The 19845-nt window shown below is 42.3% G+C and overlaps 1 long non-coding RNA gene across 1 annotated transcript; it reads left to right on the forward strand.

Moving 5' to 3' along the window:
• Positions 1–259: 259 nt before the first annotated feature.
• On the forward strand, positions 260–19222 carry LOC117443027 (uncharacterized). Its single transcript, XR_004551604.2, has 4 exons — positions 260–508; positions 17593–17681; positions 17797–17851; positions 19188–19222. It is a non-coding gene; the product is annotated as an uncharacterized lncRNA (long non-coding RNA).
• The last annotated feature ends 623 nt before the right edge of the window (positions 19223–19845 follow it).

The following is a 19845-nucleotide window of genomic DNA, read 5'->3' on the forward strand; positions in this document are numbered from 1 at the left end:
CACGCGCACGCACACACCCACACACACACACACACACACACACACACACACACACACACACACACACACACACACACACACACACACACACACACACACACACACACGTTCATTGCCATCCTTGGAGAGCCTACATACGCGCTCCCGCTGCTCTCTATCGGGCACGTCGCTGCTGGATTTACGTGCGCGCCCCCGAGAGATAAAGAAAAGGGAAAGAGAGAAACCCGCCGCTACTCGCGCTCTTCCTCTTCTCCTCGCGCTGCTGCAGTGTCTGATTCTCCCTCTACCTTCTTCATCATCGCCCACCATCATCATCCTCTCTCTCTCCCTCCTGTCTGTCTGGGTCTCCCCCCCTCCCTCCTCTTCCTCCTCTTCCTCCTCCTCCTCCGCCTCCTCAGTGAAGGCACGGCGACAAAAGAGAGAGAGAGAGAAGAAGAAGAAGCGAGCGAGAGGCTGCAGACTTTCCGACGTGAGAGGAAGAAGAGATCTCCATCTTCGCCGTAAACCAGTATGTATTCCTTTATCTTTCCCCCTGTCTGTAATAACGCGCATTGTATGGTTATTTATGCGCATTTTATTGCGTGTTATCTCCTCTCACCTCTGCCGCTTCCCTTTCACATTCACTCAATGTGTCAGTCATGCTTCCGTTGTTTCACATGTTGACAGTCCTCTATAATATGCTCATAATAATAGTGCGCGCGCGTGTTTTATGGTAATACTTCTAATGTTATTATTTAGTGTCATGATGCAGTGTTTCTTACTCACTTTAATATTCACGACATTCCTGCAGTGAGTGACCTGACGCCACCTTTTGATATGTGTGTTCTCACGTCCTAATATGAATAGTATGCTGGCTTGGAGGCTCTCAGGGCTCCGCGGTGTCTGATGTATCTGTGTTGTGAGCGGAATGGAAACGGTGTGTCTGTGATGTGGCTATGGCATGGATTTGTATAGGATGTGATAATGCAGGAGCTGTGTGAGAAACATGGTGTATTCCTACAGGCAGTCAGTGTTCGTATATACATATAAGATATATATATATATATACGGAATATGTATATAATTATAATGTTTCCACTGCTGCTGATTAGTCAGTCTGCAGTGTCCTTACAGCACCTTTTTATTCAGCTTGTCTCCCCTCGTAGTAATATGAATGATAATATAATAATTACACTTATAATTAATAATACAAATAATTATTAGTATTCTTATTATTATTAAAACATATTTTTGTATTAATTGTTATAATGATAATAATAATAATAATTAATTGCATTTGTATTATTATTATTATTATTATTATTATTATTATTATTATTATTATTATTATTATTATTATTATTATTATTATTATTATAATGACTCCCATTAATATATACCAATTAGTCAACCATTATTAACTATTGTTAAATAACAATTCAATTATAATAAATAGTGTTTAATAAAAGTTAGTTTTGCTGTGATTTCTTTGCACACATTAGAATATGTTATTTAAATTATTTAGTATTTGTTATCATTAACCAAACAAGTTTTAAATATAATAATACATGTTTCGTGAAGTCTAAGCAAAAATAATACAAATTAAATAATAATAATAATACCAAGAATAACAAAACAAACATAATTATACTCTACTTAAGATACCAAGCCAGTACTTTAAGATACTAGGTCATCATTTTAATAATTAAACTTAATATTCTTGGGAAAGTTTATCAATAACATCTAACCGAATCTTCATTTCCCCCGACAGTGGCGTCAATTAGCTTCCATAACGTTGTCAGTACGCTTTCTAATTGTTTCTCCAATAATCTTTATTTACATATCATCATCGTTTGGTCCTTAGATAATTGTCTGTCTGACCTTTGACCTGCTCCTCCGTCGGCTCACAGTCAGAGTCCACTTTGGGATCCGTCGGAGAAGTAATGAAAGAAAAAGCCCAGAGTCTGCTGTGTGCCGAGACAGAACACACACGGCAGCCCACACGCACACACACACACACACACACACACACACGCACGCACGCACGCGCACACACACACACACACACACACACACACACACACACACACACACACACACACACACACACACACACACACACCACACACACACACACACACACACACACACACACACACACACACACACACACACACACACACACACACACCTGCCGTCTGATGCAGTCTGAAATACAATAGAGTGACTTTTACACATTGGAGGTACTTATTCTTATCAATTGTCTCGTTCAACAATACGTTCCCACAGATGGGCGAAACAGTGACACAATGCAGTGAGTTGTGCAAACGTAGCATTACGTTCAAAAAGTAAAGACATTATATAGAAAATAAAAACACCGCCACATTTGAGGTACTTTTAACGGGATTCGGTCGCTTGTAATTGCCCGGTGCCTGTCTGCCAGCATCGCTCAAATGTGACTTATCATTGATGGATTTAAGTCATTGGACTTGAAGTTATTTGGAGTCAATGCTTTCACTTTGCAACTCTTTTAATACTATTGTTAATATTGAAGATTGTATTTTCTTGTTGGAGTGAAAATAAATTCACTTACATTACATTTACATACTCAACGCTGTGGGCAATCCCCACCTGATAGGTGAAGTGTCTCAGGGACACAACGACATGCTGACTGCAGTGGGGTTTGAACCTGTGACCCCCTGACCCCAACACCTACGCACAACCCACTGCGCCACACGCCTCCCAGTAATGCTACGACACGATATACTTTATTGCCCCTGTAAGGAAACGTGTTCTGGACTCCGCCCTGCAGCTCCACACACATGTACAAATAGAATTCCTGTCATCGCACAACAACGACATTTAAAAAAGAAATCCTTGCAGTGCATTTCCGCATAAAACGAATACATATCTATAAACACATACACACATACACGTTACACCACGCACACGTATCATCACGCACACACCGTTTGAACACAATACACAGAACTGAAACTGTTGTACCGAAAGTGCAAAAACTGTATTTTTATCTGCAAGAACTTTCGGATTTGTATTAATTTTCTGACATATGTTCATAGCTATATTCTGTAGGGGTTAAGTGATGCTTACGATGAGATACGTTCACATGGCAGGCGTCCTAAAGGTGAGCTGCATCATTAGTTAGACCGAGACGATTGTGTCCATGAAGTGATCTGTATTTCCAGGTGAGCAAAAGTGATGAGAAGGTTCAGGTTCAGGTTCAGGTTATTTATTTTTAGGTAGATTCTGTTTGCAGAGAAAAATACATCCATCCTGACACTAAAAACAAACTAGTAAAAGTACAAGTATACCCTGCTCAACCAAATCTCAAAAATATTTAAAAAACATTTTAAGAAGGAAAACACTAGTACAAACATGGACATTACAAATTCACAATTCAAAATTAAATAAAAAAAAAAAAAAGAAAAGAAGAAGACGTGTAAAAGTATGACACGGATGATCAACGAACGTTTAAGTGTTACAAACTCGCTGATATGAGATATTTTTCACATTTTCCTCGAAGTGAAATGATGAGTTTTGATGAAGCGGTGCCTGCAGTGCAACCACCGGTAGCCGAGTTGGATCTGCGAGCGGAATATCATCCGTTCGTGTTTCGCGGTTTCTTTGCAGACCTGTCGATGTTTCCTGCATCGTTCATTCGACCGAGCTGACGCACGTGCTCGTGTTTCCGTGTGTTCACGGGAGCAATCACAGAACGTGTAACTGTTATAAATTAGTGGCAATGCCGATAAGGGAGTTATAACGCATTGCTATCTGAGTTTTTACGGTTTCATTATGAAAGTGTTGTTGCCGGCGGATACGGACTCAAATCTGTTACCACCTGTCTTGCTAAATAATAAGTTGTGTGCTTATGCTGAATATCCTCAGTCTGTGTGTTTTCGGGTTTAACTCTTTGGCATGTTGTGTTTAAGATTATATACATGAACAAAGCAGTGACGCAGATGCATAATGAATGTGTTACAAAATAGTGGTAATGCAGATATGAAAGTCGTGAGGGAATAATTCTGTTTTACTCCTAAGATATTTAACCTTTTCTGTGTGTTGACATTTACGACCAACCCTGGCTCCGGTATCTCTCTTACGCCCCTTTCACACCAACAGTACCGGTTTTTCCTCTTCACACCGCAGAGGCGCCGCCTCTTAGCTCCGGAATCCGGTTCACTTCCAGCTCCAAAAAATTGTCGGTCTAGAGAGGCAAGAGCTTCCGAGCTAAGAGGCGGCGTCGCTTACGTCGAGGCGGGGGCGGGGGCAGATTCGTCGTTGATGCTGAAGACCACAAAGAAGTCATTTCGCATGTGATGTTTGTAAAGTTCCAAGTAAAGTCGTCCCTTGTAAAGTCGTCCGATGCCTTCCATTTCGTTGCGGAAGAGGATAACCAAAGCGAACAGCGCTTCAATACAATCGGCCATTGTTGTTGTCGATGTGAGGGATTTCCGCGCGGTTTGGATTTTATGAAGCAGGTGCGTAGACGGTGATGTCATGACGCGGCAGCGGCAGCTCTGGGCGGTGTGAACAGAGCGGGAGCAGAGAGGGGAAACCGGAGCTGAACCAGAAAAGCTCCCGCTCGGAGCGAGAAAGGGAAAAGCGCATTAATGGGAGGCTCCAGCTATCTTGATAAACCAGTTCAACTCTCGGTCACGAAATGATTTACGGCTGTGGGAACGCTGGCTGGCTTCGAGGCCATTGAGGGTCAGATTCAGGGGGCCCAGCTGTTTAGTCTATCTCCCCAAATATGTTGCTTACTCTGAACGAGTTAAAAGGTCGATCGAGAGAGAGGCGCGGCAGATGTCACGTGGCATCCCACCCGTGCAGTCAGAACCTCTGACTGTGTGACTTGTGATGCGAAATTCTCCGGCCGATACTTGTATTAAAGATCCGTGTTGGACATCAGACCTCCCGCTCGTCCCGTGTCTCTCCGAGTCCTGACTCTCCATCGCCGCAGAAGTTTCCCTTACAAAAATTATATCGCATTGAAATCGTGTTTTTACCAGTTGAACACCTGTTTGCTAATGTTTGGTGGTTGATTTTACCCTTTAAATGATAATCGTACGGTGTGACACAATGCGTAATGTATGAGATAATATGGACTGCTGTCAGTAGTTCAACCACCTGTAGCTACATAATAATAAGTATTTGTGCACAATATCGTCAGTCATTAGCCGGGTTTATTGCACAAAGCCTTTGGTTATTTGAGGCGTCATCAGTCGGTGGGTTTAGTTGCAGACTTTTTGACGTTTTATGTTTCGTACATCAGTCATTAATAATAATAATAATGCATTTTATTTATATAGCGCTTTCCACAACTCAAAGACGCTTTACAGGATGAGGGAGGGTAGACACACGAGGACAGGCAAACAAGTAAGTACAAAATAAAAAGGCAGTCAAGAGGAAGTTGATTGAGAGGGGGGGGGCTTATACGATACGATATTGTCCCCGTAAGGAAATTTGTTCTGGGCTCCGTCCAGCAGTTCCGCATACATGTACATAATATACAAACATAGTGGACATTCATACACATATCATCAATCATACACCGTTTGAACAAACACGATACACACAGACGCACATACTGACAATGGCGACCGATTGCACTACCCTTAAAAAGTACATTTCATTACATTTGACTTTTGACTACATTTCATTTCCTGTGAATGTTAAGAAGCTTAGCGGACATGGGTAGGACTGAGTGCTTATAGCGGTTCAGCCTGCTCTTGGGAACCCTGGAATCCTGGGTGGAGTATGTGGGTGGGATCAGACACCATGTTGTTTGCCTGTCTGATAACGGACTGCTCGTATATGTTTTGGAGAGATGGGGGCTTATGGGTGGACAGAGTTGAAAAGACGTGTTTTGAGGCGGGACTGAAAGACTGTGAGGGACTCGGAGTCCTCGGGGGATTATTAGAGCTAGCCGATAGCATGCAGCTACTTTGAAGTGATGGGCTCTATATTTTGTATTTTCACGTGAGCAAAAGCCGTACAAATATGATTTTGAAGTAGCGCCACAGGACGTGTAAGGGTTTCAAAGTAGCGGCAATGCAGGTATGAGAGTAATATCTCATTGTTTTACCCGTTGCTATGGGCTAATATCAGGAGGGTCTGTCTGCGGGTTTAAGAAAGTACATGAATGTTGTTTTACAGATGCATCAATCATTAGACAGTTAGAACGTTGTAGAAAAATACAGGCGTGTGGCGCAGTGGATAGTGCGTTGGTGTTGGGATCAGGGCGCACAGGTTCGAACCCCACTGCAGTCAGCATGTCGTTGTATCCCTGAGACACTTCACCTCAAATGTATGTATGTAAGTCGCTTTGGATGAAAGCGTCTAACAAGTGATGTAATATATATGAAGGCAGGGACACAGATGTAAAATAAATGGAAAATGGACTGTACTTATATAGCGCTTTATCCAGTCTTCACGACCCCTCAAAGCGCTTTACATACTACATGTCGTTCACCCATTCATACAGAGCAGTGTACCTAACTCTAGGACCTAACATTCACACACCGTTGGCCATCGGGAGCAACTCAGGGGTAAGTATCTCGCCCAAGGATACATCGACACGTTGACTGCATGGGCTGGGATCGAACCCACGACCTTCTGGTGGAAAGACGACCACACTCCCTCGCAGCCACAGTCGCCCTGAATAAGTGTAATAAACGTGCGGAAATGGGAGTTGTATGAAATTGTTAATCCTAGTTAACGAGTGTGTCATATCAAACATCGTGCACTAATTGCTAAAAGGGACTAACACCACCTGTCGCTGCTTATTAACGAGCGAATGGATTAAAAAGTCAAACGAAGCAGTAAATTGAAAAACCGAAGAACAGTGAAAGTGCTTCAGGACAGCGCTTGAGTCAATCGCCCAGCGGCACGTTTGAAACTATTGGCATGTCACGAGCTGGGATTTACAACGCGCCGTTTTACATCTGGCTGATTTGGAACATTCTGCATCAGAATTTGTGAAACTTGACGCTTCGATTTGCAATCTAATGTCTGATTAGTCGGGAAAATATAACGCTGTCAGATCAATTCAACTTTAACTTTGTTTATTTGTACTTTCTGTCTTGTTTTCGGCAAATGATTTGCACCCCGGGAGGGAGACTGGGAAGGAACAGAAAGAAATGATTAGAGAGACGCTGGTTGATAAACACGACTTCATCTTAATATGACGAGCCCTGAATATAGAATCTAAAACCTTGCTGATCACGAAAAGCCACTGAAGCCTTATTTGAGTGTGTGTGTGTGTGTGTGTGTGTGTGTGTGTGTGTGTGTGTGTGTCTTTGGGTTATTATATCTGAGCTGCTGCCAACACACCCATCAATCTGATTAACACACACACACACACACACACACACACACACACACACACACACACACACACACACACACACACACACAGACACACACACACACACACACACACACACACACACACACACACACACACACACACACACACACACACACACACACACACACACACACACACAAAGCATCATCCACTTTCTATTCTGGAGCACCGAATGACTCATAGTATCAAAACCACACACACACACACACACACACACACACACACACACACACGCACACACACACACACACACACGCACACGCACACGCACGCACACGCGCACACACACACACACACACACACACACACACACTGTCTAATGACTCATCGTGGGTAGATCCTGTTCTTCGTGAAGTGTGTGTGTGTGTGTGTGTGTGTAAGCACATGATAAACTTTTTATTTTATCCGACATGTGACCTTTAACCTCCACACGCGGATCGGAAAGGGTCTCCAGTTCAAATATGTCTGTATGCAGTCGGATAACTTTAAATCAAACGTCTTTTATTCCCAGGTTGTTAAGTCTTGAAAAGTGACAACACATCTGCCCGAATCCCCTCCCGTCAGTCTGCCCGTGTTTCTGTTAACACACACTAATCTCAGGGGTGGCGATCGAGGATCCTTGTTTCTCTTACAACTCGCTTCGTCTGCTTGTTACAGATCGGTAAAGCTTCACTCACTGATCACATCCACATCTCCACCTGTCAATCACATAGTCAGGGGGCGGGACTTGTATAAGTGCTTCTTGTGGTGTTCCATTTCCTGTCGTGTGTTATACAGGTTTTAGTGCATGTAAATGGTCTGCAGAGGGGGGGTTTCACTTCTGTCCATCGCTCCCTTTTTGGATTCAGTAAAGTACAGTTTAGTTAATTTTAATTAAAGTGATTGTAATTATCATTCAGTATTTGAATATATATGCGTTAAGGGTTTTTTAATTTCTGCACACATTAACTTAAAAGAAAGAAATCATAGTTTTGTATTAATAATAATAGATTACATTTGTATAGCGCCTTTCAAGGGACCCGAGGCCGCTTGACATGCTGTGAACAAACAAGCAAGCACTATTGGAGAATGCACCTGTCTTCTGGTCTCCGTTTCGAGGTGACTGCAAAAACGGGTTTAATGGCAAATTTACTTTTTTACTTTCTGAGGCCTTCAGTATTCTTTTACAGTAGTCTGACCAACAGGAACAGCTGTGTGCAGAAACTCACGGTAGATGAAGCGAATATCCTCCGACAGAAGATGGTCCGAGCGCTGAAGAGGACTTCATCTCCTCTGAAGTGCTGACTTGACACCAGATCCAGACCTTTTTCACAATTTCTACTTTCCCAAGTGTACAGAGCTGAGAGGGCGAGCATGCAGTGCACCAGGGTTCATTTGGGCCAGTAAACCTTGAAGGGGTCTTTTTTTAAACATCATGTGTGGAGTGGGCTCATGTCTCCATCAGTTCATGGGAAATGGAAGTGCAGGAATCTCCCAGAGAGTCACTAAAAACATCAGAAGTATAAGCGCACGTTGCTCTAACATGTCAGTGAAAGACACATAATGTGAGCGTTGGAGTTTTTGCAATTGAGCATCCTTAAAGTTTGAGAATGCATTCACTTACAAACCGCTGTCGTAAACTACATTTAATTTAGCTGACACTTTTATCCAAAGCGACTTACATTAAGCGAGAGCTAACGGCTAACTAGCTAACGGCTCACTAGCTAATGGCTCACTAGGTAACGGCTCACTAGCTAACGGCTAACTAGCTAATGGCTCACTAGCTAATGGCTCACTAGCTAACGGCTCACTAGCTAATGGCTCACTAGCTAACGGCTCACTAGCTAACTGCTAACTAGCTAATGGCTCACTAGCTAACGGCTCACTAGCTAACGGCTAACTAGCTAATGGCTCACTAGCTAACAGCTCACTAGCTAACGGATAACTACTGTAGCTAACTGCTAACTAGCTAACGGCTAACTAGCTAATGGCTCACTAGCTAACAGCTCACTAGCTAACGGCTAACTACTGTAGCTAATGACTAACTAAGCAAGGCAAGTTTATTAATTTAGCACTTTTCAACACAATTCAAAGTGTTTTACAAAAATGAAAGACATTTAGAGCATTAAGAAATAGTGCAGCGGAAACATAGCTAACGAGCTAACGGCTAACTAGCTATTGGGAGCTAGACATAGCAATAGTTAGCGGTTAGCATTACTTAAGCAAAGTTGTAAAGCTCTCCGTTCCTTCAATGAAAGCAGAGCAGTTGGAGGACATCAGGGGGAAAGCAGAACATATTTTGTTCATAACATATGAACTCAGCAAAGCCTTACGCACTTGTTTACGTTAACTGCGCCATTTGTTTGGACGTCTTTTCGTTTGACTCATAGTCTGTCGTTTGCTTCGGCAAGGACTTCCTGTTTTCTGAATCTGTCCTGGTTTAAGAAAAGGTAAAAAAATAAATGAATGCATCTCTACAGGAATTTGAACGACCCAATCAAGTAATGCAAAAAGAGACTTATAGAATCTTAGAGACATCATTCTCGATAGTACGAGTCAGTGAAGCATTGCAATTATTTTAAAGCTGCTTTTTAAGGAACATTTGTAACATAATGTGGTTTTTAAATTGTAGTAACCCAAAAGAGAAAAGCCAAAACAAAACAAAGCATAATTCACTTGTTCGTATCCAGATAAAACAGACATGATATTAATACATGCCAACAGAGAAAGAGAGAACGACTCTTATGGACTTGGGTATAAAACAAGTGCTAATGGCAGAATCCCCATCCGCCTCCATCGCCGTGGAGCATGCGGTGTTGGGATGTCTGATTCTGCAGATCACAGTCAGCTGCTGCTGCTCTGTGATTGGTCAGAGGTTAATTGACGTGACTAATCACACGATCGGTCCAGTCTCCATGGAAACCAGGAGTGGGGCTGATGTACAGGGGGGGCTTCACACCAGACTGCTGCTTTCTGTGTGTGTGTGTGTTAGTGTGCGTTGGTGTGTTAGTCTGCGTTAGTGTGCGTTGGTGTGTTAGTCTGCGTTAGTGTGCGTTGGTGTGTTAGTCTGTGTTAGTGTGCGTTAGTGTGTGTTACACCACCAAATGTACACACTGCACTGCAGAGCCGTCTGTACTGCAGTCAGTTTAAAATGCATCTGAATGCAGCAGAGTAAAGTCAGCAGCTGATATTATGAAGGTTTGGAAACAAATGTGGCGCCGATTTATGAATTAATTGTGTAAATAATTCACTTATTGACGTTTTTTGACCGGCACTTGGATCTGAAATTGAAAGTCAATGAAGTTATTAGGCGGTTGTTAGAGAGTGCGGTCGAGTTGAATTACTTTGGACCAAAGTACCGGACCAACCAACCAATCATTAGCCTCCCTGGAGAAAGGACAGCACCGTGGCCAACAATTTGAAGAGACTTTATGCGTCACTTGCAGGGCCGGATTAGTACCTGCAGGGGCCCCTGGGCACTGAGCGCTCATGGCCCCCCCCCCCCAACCCAACAAGTAATACCACGCCTACCCAATCCTACCAACATGACCAATGTTTAGAATTGTCAGTCAATCTGGCATGTCAAATCGCACACCTATTTGTCAAAAGCAGGGACGCAGCCACATAGTTCAACCAAAGCAGGTCTAGCCTTTTGCCCTTTCAGTCAAACATCACAAGACAAAGATACAATGGATAAGATCTCAAGACAGTGTATGGCTCAAGAAGACCTAGGTAATATCCCTCAAAACCTCAGAGCAGCACCCGACTTAATGCCAAAATATGACTGGCTGGCTGTACACGTACACAAGGAGTTTTATTTGTCACAAACATCGGGAGTTACAAAAGTAAAATATGTAGTGAAATGGTGTGGTTGCTCAACTAAGTGATCAGTATCCGTTATCCTCTCGGGATGCTTCCAATCACTAAAGCCGAGAACAAATGCATTACTGTGGCTGTGAGTGGATACAAGTTTGCAGGCAAAACAATAAATTGCTCCGGTAGATGGAGAATAAATAATCCAATCGCGTTGAACGATTTCTCCATTGTGAAGCTGTCTGGTCAGCATATCATTGGTCAGTGAGCGTGTCCGGCCGCTAGCATCGGTCTCCCTCCGAGATGCTGGATACTTCGTTGCCCGATTATGAAAGTATGAAACCTCTTTCATCAAAGTCTCCTCCCGGACATTTCCTGCAATTAATCCCCATTGTGCGGGGTCCTGAGAGATACAGGGAACTTCCGATGAACTCGAACCTTCACCCTGCTCTGTGACGTCCTCGTCAGGCTCGTCTTTATCTTCCTCTTCTACTCGCTGCTGCGTTAGCATGCTAGGTTCAAGGCTAACATTGCTCGCTAGCTCAACAACATCCTCCGTGACCGCCGCCACTGTTCCTTGTGGTTGTTGCTGGACTATTTCGTCACATTTTGCTTTTTTGAAAAAGCTATTTATTGTTGGCACATTTATTAATGCAGCCGCCACTCTCTTCTTTTTCTTTCTTCTCGCAGCCCCGCTGGGCGTTTGGCTACCGGCACCATCCATTTTTTCTGCTCACGTGACAAAATGTGACATGAGTGAGGGTGGGGCTGTGATTCGGCTATACACTGCCGCCGCGTAGTAATACATTTGAGCGCATACATAGTGAGACCTACAGTACAGAGACGGTTGAGAAAATATATAAATTTGACCCTATAGAAAAGCTGTGTTATTTATAGCGAAGAGTGAGTGTCATTTAAAAACAATGTATGATGAGTGAGGTTGTGCCCGAAAAAAATAAAATAATAATAAATATATATATATATATTTTTTTAATCTTGTCACTGAGGGCCCTCTTTGCTCAAGGGCCCCTGGGCACTTGCCCAGGTTGCCCATATAGTTAATCCGGCCCTGGTCACTCGTGTACGCAGTTTATGACCAGAATAACACGAACTCTGCCTTGATGTGCAGACAGACAGAAGCACTGCCTCCCCCATGTTCTCCCCCCCTGTCTCCCCCTTCTCTCTCCCCCTGTTCAGTTGTGTTGTTTGGGTTGTGCACTGCAGCGTCACATCGCACACCAGGTGTTTCTGTTTGTAGGGTTTGATAAAAGTGCTCTGCTGTAATGAAACACTGAGCTGCTGTCGGGCTTTGCTGCAAACACACACTTCACCTGGCTGCTGCGTGTGTGTGTGTGTGTGTGTGTGTGTGTGTGTGTGTGTGTGTGTGTGTGTGTGTGTGTGTGTGTGTGTGCGTGTGCTTTGTCTGAGCTCACAAACATTTGCCTGTGATTGTTTGGCTGCAGGCAGACTGAAACTGGAACATTTTTAAGGGAGTTGGGACTAACAAATATTTTGTGTGCAATTGAGTCCTCGGGTTTTGGGTATTTTATTTGTTGTCTGATCTGATACTTGGCGGGGAATCGCTTCGCACACTAACCCGTGTTGTGGGCGGAATAAAACAAGCCGCATTTCACTTGTTAACCTGCTTTACCAAGGACCGTGTCCAATAGATCCCGCCGACCCGCCCACATATCGACGTGTTGTCGTATAAAACCTTTCTACATAATTAAGGGAACTTTTTATCGACAAATATATATGTTGTAACTTCTCCAAAAGCAGGATGCTCAACTCTGTGCACCATGAATCAATTTTCATTTTGAAGTCATCCCAAAATTCACTGTGTTTTATGGAAACAGAAACAAATCGTTTTTATAAAGTTTTATTTTATTTCATGAGATAAATGGGCGCTTTTATGCTTTTTGTGGTTTTCCCTTTCCCTATAGTGTGTAATACTTGTGCTCCTATTGGCAAGGCAAGTTTATTTATATAGCACTTTTCAACGCAAGGCAATTCAAAGTGCTTTACAAAAAAAATGAAAGACATTAAGCATTAAAAAAGAAAAGCTAATAAAATAAACATTAAGGAAAAATACATGGATAAAAGTTACAGTGCAGTTTAAGATGTGAATAGTTCAATTAGAAGCAGCGACAAAAAAAAAAGCTAGCGCTCCAACACATTGTACATGATAGGCTAAGGGGGCGGGACATCTCTAAGCGGTTGACCAATCACAACAGACCCGGCCAGCTAACCAATCAGAGCAGACTTGGCTCTGGTTTCAGACAGAGGGTGATCAAAAAGCCAAAAATACAAATAAGGAACATGGACATTTGCATAATATGTCCTCTTTAAAGCCACATATATATTACATTGTATGGTATATGTGAAGTGTTGTACTGGCTCTGACCTACAGGGGGCGATGCAGCCACCAGGGTGTGTTCACAAAAAAGTCACATAGTGTTCTCTATATGGCAAAGTGAGTGAAGCTCTGTGCTGTAATGTGTGGTTGAATAAAGTGTGTGTGTGTGTGTGTGTGTTTGTGTGTCTTCAGTTGTGTGTTTGTCTGTCCTATATGGCCGGGTTGGAGCTGTGTGAAGAGGAGCTTTTTGCTGTTTAGTATTCAGTCCAACACTCTGCCTGTCTGGTACAATATGATGCAGAGCTACCCTATACCGACACACACACACACACACACACACACACACACACACACACACACACACACACACACACACACACACACACACACACACACACACACACGCACACACGCACACTTGTGTATTTCTTTGCTTCAATTATTCACGTATTCTTGCATAACACAAAATAAACGAGAGCTTCTTTAGGAGGAGCATGATAGTAGTGAATAGTAATAATGTACATTATGATACAGAGATGTGTACACACACACACACACACACACACACACACACACACACACACACACACACACACACACACACACACACACACACACACACACACACACACACACACACACACACACACACACACACACACACACACACACTGACACACACACACCTTCTGTTGGTGCCAAAGCATTGCCACACACACACACACACACACACACACACACACACACACACACACACACACACACACACACACACACACACACACACACACACACACACACACACACACACACACACACACACACACACACACACACACACACACACACACACACACACACACACACACACACACACACACGTGGATGCATTTTTACACGAGCCACCAAAACAAAAAACACCAATTTTGCTCAAATGTCCTGATAATCCGAATTGTCCTCAACTCGGTCCTCACAAAGGCAGTAATACGAGAACAGAGAACACACACACGTGCAGAGGCAGAACAAGGACACCGCCTATAGACACTCAGTTGTGAGGACACATGTACACACGAATGTAAACGTCTTCTTCTTCACACGCACACACACACACACACTGCAGAACACACACATCCATTAAGTGGGCAGCCCACCCAGTCGCATAGTTTTTTTTGCGGCGAGTGTGTGTGTGTGTGTGTGTGTGTGTGTGTGTGCGTGCGTGTTTGATGTAAGTTGCGTTGGAGCTCGGTGGAGTTGGAGTGGTGGCCTCAGATGCACTCGGCACTCGTAATGGGTGTCGGCAGAGGGTTCAGGCGAGGCAGAGGGTTCAGGCGAGGCTGTCCACAATTTACATTTATATTAACGCTGAAAAAGCCCCCCGAGCTTTACTGCAGCCGAGGAGACGCTGTGTTCCACGTCTTCTTCTTCATCATCATCATCATCATCATCATCATCATCATCATCATCATCATCATCATCATCATCATCATCATCATCATCATCATCATCATCATCATCACCCTGTTGTCTCTCTGTTGCCTCTTTCATGTTGCTGTTTGCGCTCCCAGCAGGATCTCGTGAGATTTAGGTCCTTTTGGAATTTGAGAAAGAGAATATGCAGCAGTTTGATTTGGATTGTATTTGTGGTTGTCGTGGTGATTAGTTATTGTCCAACATCTCAATGTATTGCTAAATTAAGACTCAACTATTGACGGAGTGAAGGCAACGGGATCGTTTTAGAGTAATCTACATCTCATATAAACTGTTTAAGTTGTAAAGTGGAGTATTTTCTTTACTATATTTAAGGGAAATGCACACAAAGGGGTCTGCCTTTATAATTGAACAACAATGCTTAAGTGTTAATTATGTAGCATTTGAGCATTAAAAGGTCTTTAAACTCCACCTATGTTATATATTTTGTTGGTTTGTGTTCTTACATTGGCGTAAAACTTTCCAACATTTTCAAACCCAGAGTAAACGTGTAGGTTTAATCAAAATGTTTGATTCGGTCGCTTGTAATTGCCCGGTGCCAGTATCGCTCAAATGTAACTTATCATTGATGGATTTAAGTCATTGGACAAATGGATTTGAAGTTATTTGAAGTCAATCCTTTCACTTTGCAACTCTTATAATACTATTGTTAATATTGAAGATTGTATTTTCTTGTTGGAGTGAAAATAAATTCACTTACATTTTACTTACATACTCAATAATGTGGGCAATCCCCACACAATGTCACAACGACATGCTGACTGCAGTGGGGTTTGAACCTGCGACCCCTGATCCGAACACCAACGCACAACCCACTGCGCCACACGCCTCCCAAAATAAGATGTTATGATACGTTATTGTTCTTTTGTCTAACTGTAATTTGTTTCCAGTCGGAGAAACGTCACTAAAAACCTAATTGCTGATAATTTGGATGTGGTTTTATATGTGGTCGTCATAGGTTGCACATCTTCACGTCCTCATCGTATTAGTAAGATGCTTCGCCCTCGTGAAGCAACCCATCCTTTCACTGAGATACATTCTTTAAAAAACATTTATTTTATCATTTTTTTTGGGATGTATTAAGGGTCATTTGCTTTCTATGCTGCAGGTCACTCAAAATGTTTTGCAGCAGCGAGTCCATAACAGCTCTCCAAAGAAACCCCTAATTGACTGAGTGAACAAACGGCTCCGCTGAAGGTTACTGAAGTCTGTGAAACCCGAATGAACAAAATGTCACGTTTTTAAAATATCGGTGGAAACGTGTTTTGATATTTGAGTCTTTCAATTGTTGAAATGTCATAGAGATATAATACTTATACATTTCACAGAGACTTAAAGGTGGGGTATGTAATTTATTTCAGTAACACTTGTTGTTATATTCCATGGAATGCTCTTAACATCCCGATAGCAATGAATATCTGAAGTGCTTTGACAATAAATCCATAACAACATATCATCAGTGGAAGCCGTGGCGCTGTAAAAAGCTCGACCAATCATCTGAGCCGGCTAAAGTAACTGGATGGCCTACCTGCCTGTCAGCCTTCCATCGGGGCACAGACTTACCTCGTGCCCTCATTGGTCGTTCGTGTGTGTTGGGGGAGGGGCTCTGAGAGGAAGTGGCAGATTTTTTCCGGTTGTGTATTTTCAAATTCTAGCGCACTCGAGCTGCTTTCTCCAAAATGAAATACCCACCTTTAAGTCAGGGTTGCCAACTCTGACGCATCTGGCTTTCACTCTCAATCTCACGCTCTCACGAGGCCCAAACTATTCTCACGCCAAAACAAGAATACCGAAGACTAGAAACGGTTTTGAAAACGTTTGTCAGGTAGTGATCGTCTTCTCAATAGAACATCTTTGATAATGTCTTCTGGCCAATCAGAATCAAGATAACGGCGTGGTGTTGTTGCAGGAAGTCCCGACGGAGAATACTTTTGCTGTAGTACATCTCTATATACATCGATACAACATTACGTGTTGATAGAAATCAACACGTAATGAAATAAGACCCCAAATTATTGCAATAAATGATAATATTGTCGGCACCGTTGTATGACCATTTTAGACCACTGACATAATGATAATATATAATAATAATAATTCAAGTACATCATTTCAAACTGCTAGTAAATGGCAATTTATCGAGTTCATTTTTATTTATCGTACGATAAGTCAAATTGCTTATCGCGACAGGCACACAATAAAACAGTGGAAACAAACATGTGTTTGACTTTCATTAGTGAATGAAACTGTGTGCCCTTTATAGTCTGTGTCCAATATTGTGTATTTGTATATATTGTATATATATCCTGTATATATGCTAAGGTCCCGCTACTGACACGATAGCAGTCATTTCGTGCGCATATGTGTAATTAAACCCATGATACCAAAATCTAACTCCAGCCAGGTACCCAAAGTTGGCAACCCTGTCTGAAGGGAGGGGCAGATTTTTTCCGGTTGTGTTTTTTCAAATTCTAGCGCACTCGAGCTGGTTTCTCCAAAATTATATACCCACCTTTAAGTGTTCAAAACAGCCCGCAGTTCTTGCAACGTAAATCTGAAAACATGTCTGTGTTTTATTTTGCAGATCATGAGTCTGGAAGACGGCTTCTGAAATTCAGTTTGCTATAAAAACTCTTCCGATACAGAACCAGTGCCACACCGAGCTCTGACCAGGTAAAGTGCACTCAAAACCTTCTCGTCTTCTATTCCTTGGCAGTAAGTGAACTCAATTATGTGAGACAAAGAAAAGCCCCAACTTGATTTGTATGGACTTGTGTTTTCTCTTCAGATGGAGGTGAATGCGGTTAAAAAACGCCATCGCACACGATCCAAAGGAGTCAGAGGTATAACCATGTTTGTCCGATTTCTTTTCAAAGCTTCGTTCTAATTTCTTAATCAATGCGCATGGATGAAAGCGGTCTGGCTAGCTAGTAGCAGCTAATATGTTAGCAGCTAATATGTTAGCAGCTAATATGTTAGCAGCTAATATGTTAGCAGCTATTTTCCTCATGTTAACTGTACTCATATTGGCTAAATGCTTTTTCCTTTCCAAATAACATTTAGTACTTAGCCACACATTCTCAAAAGGATTGTGTTGCTTTTTTGGCTACTATCCTGCACACATAAGAAGTATACGTGTAAACCTAAGTTTATGGTTGAAATGTGCTTTTCTAAATTAGGGAATTTGCAAGAAATGTGTATGAAGTCGGCTCCATTCTCTGCAAATGAGCGTGTTTTTGCTGAAATATCAGTTGGACAATATATATTGTGAACCCAAGCAAAAAGTGTATGAAGCTAGCTTTTACACCAGCCTATAGTTATCCTGTTGTTTCTACGAGTGTTAAGAACAACCTATTATTTGTTAATTTGGTAGCTTTAAAAGTAATATTGATACGTTCTTAACTCTTCTTGAAAACATTGGATATACAAAATACTTTTGATAGATCCTAAATACGCATAATCGGAAATGTGTGTAAGAAGGTTAGTTCCACTTCCTAATCTTATGCTGTAGCCCAGGGGTGTCAAACTCAATTTCATCGCGGGCCACATCAGCATTATGGTTGCACTCAAAGGGCCGGTTGTAACTTTAAGACCATATAAAAATACATATATAAATATATCATATATATAAAATAATGTACATCATTGCCTCTGCATTGGATTATCATCGGATAGGGTAATAACTTCATAATTAACTACGTCTGAAAGCAGAAGTCTTTTCAGTGCGTATGTCCCAAAATGATTTAAAAAGAAAAGCCAAATTCTGGAGAAAAAATAAATAGAAGTGACGTTTTGAAATAAAAATCAAATTCTGAGAAAAAGGAATTCTATGAAAAAATGCATATTTTGAAGAAAAAAAGGCAAATTCGGAGAAAAAAGTCATATTTGAGATGCATTGTGGGACATGTAGTTTAAGGGCAACGTGCTTCTGCAGCATGTAACCGTATAATAAACATATTATATTCTTTGTAAGCTCTTGTGGGGCCGCATAAAATGAAGTCGCGGGCCGAATGTGGCCCCCGGGCCTTGAGTTTGACACCCCTGCTCTAGCCTATGAGCCTAAACATAATAATATCTGAGTGTAATGCCCACATAAAGTAGATGTGTTAATGAGTATTGGTTGGCTGCAGATTGTTGAAGTTAAAACATTAATCTTTGTTGTTCTGTCTCCATCTGAAGCCGCCGTGGAGGCAGTCACACAGGAGTTATTCAGGTAGGTAAACTTCACTCATTCATCATTTTATTGTGGTGTCATCATTTTAATTATACTTTCCTGTCCTGATTTGGCGCATTGTCACAGATTATTTTTGTGGCATTCATTTTTGCATAAAACAAGAAGCGTTGTGATGTTAATCCATCTCAAGGGCATGGGGTTTATCATGAACCTCCTTGCAGGCAAACAAGTTACAGTCGTGCAATGCTTTTTGTGCAACACATCTGTTCCCTGATTTTTGCCTTACAGGTAGTAGCCTTCCAAGTCAATTTAAGTAATCCTGTCAAAAAGTCGACACACAATGGGAATAAAGCGCTGTTCTAGGACAGGGCTTCCCAAACGTTGCCGTGCCAAGGACCCCCGTATAGCATTATCCTCTGGCGGGGACCCCCCTGTTGCAATTTCTTTTTTACATGATGTGTACAAGTGCCTCCCGATGGAGCATGCAGTGCGTTGCCACGACATCTGGGGCCTTCTGCCTGATCAAAGCTGTCACTCCGCTTTCTTTGCCTGTCGTGGCCCCGCTGCCCCATCTGAGCACACACCCACACCACGAGACCAGTCAAGCCCGTCTGAGATGATGTACTCATCTAACACTTGGAACATGTCTCTTCATGTGGTCCT

Source organism: Pseudochaenichthys georgianus, unplaced genomic scaffold, assembly GCF_902827115.2.
Source record: "Pseudochaenichthys georgianus unplaced genomic scaffold, fPseGeo1.2 scaffold_524_arrow_ctg1, whole genome shotgun sequence".
Taxonomy (NCBI): domain Eukaryota; kingdom Metazoa; phylum Chordata; class Actinopteri; order Perciformes; family Channichthyidae; genus Pseudochaenichthys; species Pseudochaenichthys georgianus.